Here is a 7,751-nt window from a genome sequence, read left to right as displayed (position 1 = left end):
ATCCTCTGCTCATATTTGCAGCATCATAACTTATGCATTCCACCACCTTTCTGGATGATTCTTGATTTTAAAATGCTCTACAACACCTAACCTTCAAATATGGAGGGAAACTTTATGCGTGTCATGCTTTAAGTCTAGTAGAAAAGCCCTTGAAAAAGCTTCCTGAAAAGCTGATGGAAACAGTCTTCTCGAGGTACCAACTTTGACCACAGTCTCCGGCTTCTTCTTTATCGTTCCTGACCAAATCTTTGATTGTAGTTATACTAGAACATGTTATCTTCAAATATTGCTAGGCTTTTCATCATGATTCCACTGGAAAGTTCTTCAAAACACCTTCTGAATACAGAAGAAAATAAGGCAGCTTCTAGTACTCTGTTTTCTGCTTCTTGGCAACTGTTTTGCACGAATTTTTCCACAAGCTTTACTTCTTGTTTCTGACCTTATAAATGGTGATCTTTCATCTTTTGCATCACTACTATGCACCTGATCCTTAACTTTCCACAATTGAGCTCCTATTTCTCCACGGTTGCTCCACAAACCTCCTAAGAACATAACAAAGTTAGTTTGATCTTTTTAACGAAATAACTAAGTAGAAGTGTAAAGGGGTAAACTATAAATTCGTCGCATTTTATGCTCCTATCACTAGGGCTTGAGAAAAGATTTGGGACATCCAGGGCTCGAGGAAAGATTTGAGGTGACGACATTGTCGAGCCTCAAGGTGACAATAGCATCAAGGATAGAGTGAGAGGGAGATCGTACAACATTAAAAGAGGGGGAACCACTGAGCCAAGCTCCGGTCAGAGCTGGGCTTTTGAAATTTTCTCTTAGGACGAGTGTTCAAAGAGAAAATTTTGGGGCATTGTGAGAGTGCTTAAATATTTTGAACCTGTAATTAGGAAAAAGAACTCATTCATGGATACAGCAATAATTCCAACCATAAAAACAATAATGATTGCGGTAATAATTGCATGTAATTAGTATGCAATAAATGCAACTATAAATATAGCAATGATTACAGTTATAAGTGCAGAAGTAATCGCAGCTATAAGTACAGTAGTAACAGTGACCCCCCCCCCCCCCAAGTCATCTCACACATATAAATTAAATAGGAAGCTGGACATCCAAGTACTACATCTCATCTCCAATTAGGTTATTACACTCGACTGAGAAATATACTGATTTAGGCATTAGAGGATTTTCTGTAAGTAGGCCCTTCATCTTTGAGTTGAAAGTCAAACATCAAAGGCAATGATCAAATATCAAGTCAACGGTCAAATGAAGCTTCTAGATTCTTCTTAGTTAGCTTAAGCTCTAGTTTGAATTTATTGGTAAATCAAAATTCTGTTGGAATTTCTCATCACCGATGTTGGTTGTCCGGTGGCCTAATGAAACAAATTTTCCATATGAAGAGTGAAATTGATGAATAAGTCCGTGATCAAAATAGCTTCTTTTTCTTTCTTTTTTTATTTGTCGATATTTTCTTCCTGGGACTGACCAGTAGTCAAGACTCAGGAGGTCTCATTAAATGTCAGTTCAGTTGCAATGTCTTCAAGTCAGTTGAGAGTACTTTAAAGGTTGAACTATTTCAATCATGAAAGTACTCATGATTTCCAACAACCTATAGCCCCCAGTGTTGAATTTGAAACTTTTTCTTTCGATATGTAAGTGACCACTGTGACAAACTTCTAGCAGGACAAATGTGGTTATACAATCACAATGTGCCATGCAACTGGCATCATTTCTACTTAGCTCAACCAGAAGATCTTCCTACGTACTACTCAATAATATATACACACACTATATTATGTGTGTGTGTATATATATATATATCCCTAAACCCTAACAAGCCTGTGTATATACACATAATATTTTCCAATTGATTGATGAGCATGTTGTCTATTTCTCTGTAACGTCCCGTACCTCAATTTACCAGTTTACTAGTCATTTGGACGGTAAACGACAATTACTTTCACTTTTTACTTTGTTTCGATACTTTTAGTGGCCCTAAAAGTTGACTTTTTGTTCGGGTCAAAATTTGAGAAAATGTTCTTCATGAAAGTTGTAGAGAACGTTAAACGGAGTTCGTATGTGAAAGTTACAAGCGAAATAGTAAAGTTACTGTTCATTGGTAGCAAGTATAAATTTGAATTTTTACTGTTGGGGGCCGGTAACTTTCTTTTCCTCTCTCTCTCTCCTCCTCCCCGCGTTTTCCTCTCTCCTTCGGCGATCTGCAGCTCCGGCCTTCTCTTCTTTTCCGGCCACCTGGTGGTGCAAGCTTGGTGTCAGTAGACTCGTCTCCTCCTCCTGGACGCGCCTGCGGTGATGAATCGTCGAGTTTTGGCCGGAAAACGGTGAACCAAGGCCGAGAAGTTTACTGTAGCAGTTTGAGATTTTCGTCGATTTCCGACAATTCCGGCCATCTCCGGCCACCAAATTGGCGTCGAAGGATCGGTTTTTGCCAAGGATCATTTCGCCCCTATCCTCGAGTGAAGATTTTCAGTGTGGAGGTCGAATCGAAGATTTCAAATCCTAGGGTTCTTGGGATTTTCTGGAAAAAATTTCACCGGCCGGTTTCGACTGTTTAAAGGTAAAATTGGGTTGTGTTGTAGTTGAGAAAATCGATCAGTGTGTTGAGTAGGTGCTGCTGTCAAAATATGGTGGCCATCGGAGGTAGTGGCCGCCGGCGCGTGGGGCCCACGCGCTGCCACTGTTGGCGGCGCGTGGAGGCGTGTTGGGCTGTGTTTTAATTCCAGTTTTTAGCCCATTAAATCCTATAAATATTGTAGAGCTTGTATATGAAATTTGGTGAATTTTGGAGAAGCTTGGAATTAATTATGAATTTTTGAAGTTTAGGGTTTCGATTATCGAATTACGAGAATCCGGCCGTCGGATATCTCTCGGTTCTGCCTTGGAACCTTTAAATTAACGAATTGGTATTAGTAGTATAATTTGGGTTGCATCCGAGGAGAAGTGGGGATATTATTATAAGGAATGGATTTGAGGAATTGTATTAATTTGTGGAATAACTATTCACGGAATATATTTTGTACAGGGTGACGTACCGAGCGATTGCTCGACGAAGGAACTCATATGCGTGATCACCAGAATAGTACTATGAGTGGACTTTTGTTTTAAGTAATGATGCATGCATTTATTTTCTTGAATTAATGCTTTATTTAATTAACATATTACTTTCCGAGCATATGAATTGATTTCGGAATTTGATTTCGATTTATCTCGTGGATTTGCTTTCAATAATGATTTTCATGAAGTATTTATGATTTTTACCGGTTGTGAATTTCGGATATTAATTTGTTATGCTCGGATTCGAATTTATAATTGACGTTGATTTTCGACGAATTATTTCCGAGGTAATTTTCCGGAATTAAGTATATTTCTAATTGGCGATTTAAGTTCCTGGAAGATTCTCGAGATGAGTTTCGATGGAGTTGGATTTTCTAAATTATTTATTGACTTTCGGTTTTGGCATCGGGAATGCCTAATTAAAGATTTTGGATTTGGTTGGTTTCTTGGAGATTTTGAGAGATTTTTGGAAATAGGATTTGCTTATACTAATTTCCGGTTTCCTTTACGGATTTGAGAATATTTTGGGCGTGTGGGATACGTCATCGATTTATTTCTATTTCTCACTTATTTATTTTGAGATTGAGAGTAATCTTGGCGTGCGGGGTCACGTCGTTGAATACATGGTTTCTATCTCGTGAGAAATGCAGGGAAGCTACATGGATTTACTGGTTTTCAATGATTTTTCCTCACCATATGCGGGTCATGTGATTAGGTCTCCTCCTCACCGACTTTGTGTTGGTGAGTGGCAGTTGAGGTAGCTTATTCTCCTCCTCACTTACTTTGTGTTGGTGAGTGGCAGTAGAGGTGACGTATTCTCCTCCTCACGTGGGTGGCAGTCGAGGTAATGTTCTCCTCCTCACACAATCTATGTGTGAGTGGAAGTCGAGGTTATTAGTTCTCCTCCTCGCACAATCTTGTGTGAGTGGTAGTCGAGGGTAGGTAGAGCCTGGGAGGCTCCATTACCCGTATGGTGATATTTTTTTTACCCATATCCTATCATTACTTGACTAGCGGGGCCTAGTCTGATTTCCGTTTAACCAGCGGGGCTGGTCTTATTTTGTTGAGTATCGGAGTTTCCATCCTTCCTTTCAGTTGTTTGGGACTAGCGGGGCTAGTCGGTTTTCTTGAGCGGAACTCCTTTTGTTTCGTTTTCCTAAATCAGTGCATGCATCGGGAGATTTTTTTTAATAAATTAAATGTGGGAAAGTATAAAATCTCTTTTGTTTAAAATTGCTTATTTTTGTCCACTCACACTAACGTGTTTTCAATACTTTCCCCTGGGCCCTTTGGTTTCAAATGCCCAGTTTGCAGGCGAATTAGTGAGGTTGGGCGTACACGGAGTTGAGGCATAGTCAACAACATGGTTTCCACGTTTGCCTTTGAGTTAGGTTGTCCTTATTTACCTTTCTATTAGGATTGCTCTGATTACCTATGGGATTTATGTTTTTCAAGTTGAGGTTTGTGTTTTGTGAATTGGAGATTGATGTTGAGTTGGGGAGCAGGGTGGCTCCAGAAGTATAAGGATGATTTGATTTAGAAGTGTAAATGCTTTCTACAGGTTTTGGGTAGCCCATTTTAGGGGAAGTTCCGCCAAATTTTTGGTAGAATTTCTTCTAAGGTGGGCCCCGCAGGGCCACTTCGGATTTCAGGGTGAAATCCCGGGCGGGTCCTGTCATTCTCAGACTGCTTCAAGGATCATTTATCCACAGTAACGAATATATTAATTAATAGCTAAGAAAATTTGATAGATAGTAAACAACCGTTTCACATCTTTCTCCGTCCTCAAAATAAAAAAACATCAAAAAATATAAATATATGCCAAATACATTTTTATGTAGAACCAGTGACCAAAATGCCGAATATTCAGGTAATTTATCAAGGATAGAAAAAACTAAAAGGTTCAATATATCAAAAAATGTTCTATGGACCTGTCATAATCAAATGAAACTAGGGTTTGGCCAGAGCCAACTCTACGCATGGAACACTCTAGAGAGACTATGACCAACCACCATCAGTAAAATAGGAAGAATATTTCTAAATCATGTTTTGGGGATGCAGTGAACAGTACATTGGGGCCGAACTTGAAGTCTGCTACTGGAAACAAAAACGTGGAACTTATTTGGTCAAAAACTATATCATGCTCGTGGTCCTCCACTGAAATCGATGGTTTGAAACTACACAATTATGGTCATCTTCCTCTCAACCCAGGTTCTTTTCACAATGGCATTACACTGACATGGAAGTCAAAAGTGGAAAAAAAAATGTGGGAACGCAAACACAATTCAAAGAAAGTTACGATCAGAGGTGGTCCATAGAAAGCAATGAGCAATTTATAGGTCAAGAATCTTCTCATTTCCAGAGTTTCTCATACAAGTTGTTTTTGATTAGTTGTTAAAGGGCGATGAAGAAAAAATGTTCATAAAAATATATAATGGGATATTCATGTGAGTTCATTAAAATACGGATCATCATGTCATGACCAGGGTGCCCTAGGCGGTTATGCCAAAGCTTGTATGAGTCAGTGTCCCACATTTCATTGTTGGTGATAGCATAGGATTCATGATTCGAATAGTAGTGAGGTACAGTTCACTAGATTGACTCATTAGTTTCTCTAAAATGCTTTTCCTTCCACATTCATTAGAGGTAATATAAAGGTATTCGGTTCCATTCTCACAGTTGGTTTCTACATGATAACCATTGGTACGAATATCTTTGAAACTTAACAAGGTTCGATCAGCTCTTGGTGCATATAGAGCGTCTGTGACTTTAAACATTGTGCCGTTAGGCAGGAAAAATTTGGCAGTTCCTCGCCCTTTTATTACTTGTGATGATCTAATCATCATAGTCACAGAGGAATTATAGGCTATTAATTCAACGAATAATTGTCCATTCCTTAATATGGTGTGGCCAGTGCCACTATCAACTAATTAAGCACTCAAATTCTCCTCGATTCATTGCTACAAGTAAATGGGAGGTATTATTAATTAATTCAAAAAATATATCTCATATTCTTTAGAGTATTTCTATTTTAGGTAGAATGATAATCTTTTCATTCTAATAATTTTTTTTCTCTAGATGTATTGCTTTACATCTTTATAATGCTTGCTATTTTGAACCATATAAAGAAATTCAATGTTTCAGAATAAAATATGAAATTTACTATATACGAAAACAAAGTAGGAGTACTGTAGCTTATGAACAGTACTCTCTTGGTAACAGTGTAGTTCCGGTTTTGCCCTTGAAGCATCTTCTGTTTTACCTACTTACCCAGACAGGTGTGCATCTCCTGCGTCTTTTGAATTTTTGTGGCTTTAAGTCGTGGCGGTCCGTGCTTGCTTCCAGCAAAAACAATGACGGTGATAGAGGTCGAAAGAGACTGTGAGAGCGAAGAATCTCTTTTAGTTCTACCACAACACTCCAATAGCTCAAGTGAAAGTCGCCTGCAGTCTGTTTGTTCTTTTGATTTGACGGTGAAGGTTTGCAATCTGACGATCCATGTTGTAGCATTTGAAAGGTAATTCCGATCTTAAAGTTTACATCTTTTTAAGTTTTTGGCTTCTGGGTTTTATGGGGTTTTGAGGTGAAATGGCCTGAATAGGTAGGAAATGTTAACTTTGCAATTATTGTTTTTTCTTCTGTGTGATCAATTTTGTTTTTGAGGACGCTGGTAACCAGCCAAGTGATTTTGGTTTTTCCATTATGCATACCTGAGGCCATTTCTCTTTTGGGTATTGTTTTCTTTTCTATATTCGTGGTTGCATGTTGGTTTTGTAGGTGAGACTTACTCTTGAGGAAAAGAGAGGAGACAATTTCTGGGTTCTGCCGACACAGAGCAAAAGAGAGGAGACGGGGCAAAAAAAAACAAAGAGTGAGAAGAGATTTAGGGGTTGCTGATAGGTTTCCGATTCGATAGAGAGGATGAACAAGGGGACGGGAAGAGCATCAATCTGGGTATTTTTGATTAATCTGGGAAGAGTATCAATCTGGGAAGAGCATCAATCTGCATCTACCTGGGAAGAGTGCTGCTGTCGTCTTTGAGTTATATATGGATAACAGGGTTTTGAATAGATACAAGCAGAGAGGATATTTAGTTTTTGGGGTAAGTTGAGGATTTTGGTATTGATTATTTTGATAGTTATGCTATCTCACCAGATGCACACACACTTGATGGAAGTACACATAAAGGGTAATTTACTAATTTGAATGTTGGCTTCTGCTTTGTTCATTGTTTTTTTATTGGTCAATAACAATCAGTTAGGAACATTTAGTTTTCTTCTTAATCTTGATGTTGGATATGAACAGAAAGAAAGTAGAAGAAAAGCCATGTCTAGGAGTTAGATACTTTTCAGTTTTCAAACACTGCCTCTACATGACTTAATAAGCAATTGTATGTAGAGGCAAAAGATCCGCCAAGTCCTGAAAACTATAGTAGATGTGTGGTACCTTTTCTTTTAGTTCTTGCTAACAGTTACTAACTGTTATTAGCATTTATTCCAACTAATCCAGTCCTGAGTAAATACATTTGCTCAAAAAAGCAAAGTTGAACCCTATATTGTAGGTTTTAATGTCGGACGTTGAACTAATAGCTGAAACATTCGGATTTTAAAATAAAAGCAAAGTTGAACCCTTTATTGTAGGTTTTAATAGAAACTCAACGCCCTTTG

At 38.3% G+C, this 7,751-nt stretch overlaps 1 long non-coding RNA gene across 1 annotated transcript; it reads left to right on the top strand.

Moving 5' to 3' along the window:
* The first annotated feature begins 6,612 nt into the window (after positions 1–6,612).
* On the top strand, positions 6,613–6,939 carry LOC121049745. The gene is made up of 2 exons (XR_005801205.1): positions 6,613–6,685; positions 6,862–6,939. It is a non-coding gene; the product is annotated as an uncharacterized LOC121049745 (long non-coding RNA).
* The last annotated feature ends 812 nt before the right edge of the window (positions 6,940–7,751 follow it).

This window comes from Rosa chinensis, chromosome 6 (genome assembly GCF_002994745.2).
Source record: "Rosa chinensis cultivar Old Blush chromosome 6, RchiOBHm-V2, whole genome shotgun sequence".
NCBI lineage: Eukaryota > Viridiplantae > Streptophyta > Magnoliopsida > Rosales > Rosaceae > Rosa > Rosa chinensis.
Note: the sequence above shows the minus strand (reverse complement) of the source record. Positions and strands in the feature narration are given on the sequence as shown.